Genomic DNA, 2,093 nt, shown 5'->3' with positions numbered 1-2,093 from the left:
ACCTGCTGGAAAACTGCTCTCCCTTCTAGATACATTAAAAATCTTAACTTGCCACCCTACCGAAGTACTTATGAGGCATTTCTTGTGTTTTTGTGTGCAAGATTTATTGATTCTAAATTTAAATGCTTTAATATTTTTTAAAATGTGTAGTTTAAATAATTGCTTTAGTATTCTTTTAAAATCTTCTGATCAATCCATTTTACATTTCTTAAAATTCATCATGTAGTGAAAAAAAGTAATTAGTAAAATTTAAGTGAATTAATAGATCAGTTTGGCTAACACTTTTGAATTTTTTTCTAGCCTGATGTAATCACATATCTCCAAAATGGCTAATTTTAGCCATACCTGTCAGCCCTGGTTCACACTATATTTGAATCATGTCCGGATGTTTTTCTTCCCTCATTTGAACTATATAGTTCACACTATATTTGAGTCATGTCCGGGTTTTTTTTCTTCCTCCAGTTGAACTATGTAGTTCTCACTATATTTGAACCATGTCTGTTTTTTTTTCTTCCCCCATTTGAACTAAGTAGTTTACACTGTATTTGAATCATGTCCGTTGTTTTTTCTTCCCCCATTTGAACTAAGTAGTTCACACTGTATTTGAATCATGTCCGTTGTTTTTTCTTCCCCCATTTAAACTAAGTAGTTCACACTATATTTGAATCATTCACGGGTTTTTTTCTTCCCCCAGTTGAACTAAGTAGTTCACACTATATTAGAATCATGTCCGTGTTTTTTCTTTCCCCAATATGAACCTAAGTAGTTCAAACTACGAATCAATTCGACAGTGTCAAAACATTACATGTTTCTCCCCCCCCCCCCTCCTTCCCCGTTAAATGCATTGCGATTGTCCACACTATATTTTATAACATCAGAGCAGTATGCATAATTGATGTAATCAGCATACATTTCACATTCCGGAAAAGTGAATCAAACAATGTAAAATAAAGTATTTTTCTAATGTGCAGATCTTTGCTTTTGAAACATTATTAGGGCCATTCCACAAGAACGCCACCATTTTTTCCCGTACGTGACTCGTGATAGCTCACATATTTCATTAAAAAGTAATAATTTTAAAAGATAATGAACAAAATTTTGTATCCTTAAAAATCACAAACGCATGTTTGAGATTTTTTAAGCTAATTAAAGTATTATTTTTAATGAAATATATGAGCTGTTATGTGCGAAACAAAATTCCCTTTTTTCCATGGAGCGGCCCATCATAGAATTATTGTATGAGTTGTGTGGGATGAGGCGTTTGTACAATTTGTAACAGAGAAAGAGAAGGTAATTAACTTAGTGAAAAATGTGTTTATGTGCATTTTCAACGTACAATAATAAAATTAACAGTATTTAACTGTGACAAGTGGTTATGAAAACAAAAATGCTGTGAATTGTTCCGATAAATAATTTTAACGAATATTACACATTACTTCTTAACAGCATTAATTCTGTTATTACTTCTAATTATTTAAAGTTTATCAGTTAGAATGAAAACAAAATGATTATTATATTTATTTTGACCTTTTGATTTTTCTGTTGCATTTGGATGGTGGATTTTAAAAGTGAGTTGAAAGACATCTTAAAATAAAAGTACAGTAGAGCTCCAATTATTCCATTCGGATAGTCAAAAATTCCATTACATAACAGAATTTTTACCGAAAAAATGATCTATTTTAGTCAATTACTGTATATATGTTGAAAGTGAGAAAGAGAAAAAATAACAATTTTTAAAGAGAAAGAGAGTTAGTACGCTAAGTATAAAAGATAATACTTTTCATACTTAGCGTACTTACAAGTACTGTATAACATTATTAGAGTGTGTACTATGTACATACCGTACTGTAAATAAAAGCCATTGCTTGCTGAACATTTCGGTCAAAGTAAGCTATTTAACAATAGCACGCGTAGACGGAATCACAGCACGTTTTGTCGTTAATTTTCTTTTCTGACAGCTGAAAGCGATTTAGATGATCAGCAGTTCGGATAGTCGGAGTTCGAATAATTGGAGCTCTACTGTACCGGTATTTTCCTCCCTTAAAATTCACGAACTGGTTAACGAAAATAAATTTATGGTAGTAGTTTTTTTT

Source organism: Uloborus diversus, unplaced genomic scaffold, assembly GCF_026930045.1.
Source record: "Uloborus diversus isolate 005 unplaced genomic scaffold, Udiv.v.3.1 scaffold_240, whole genome shotgun sequence".
Lineage (NCBI taxonomy): Eukaryota > Metazoa > Arthropoda > Arachnida > Araneae > Uloboridae > Uloborus > Uloborus diversus.
The sequence above is the reverse complement of the archived record's forward strand: the minus strand, read 5'-3'. Positions refer to the sequence as shown.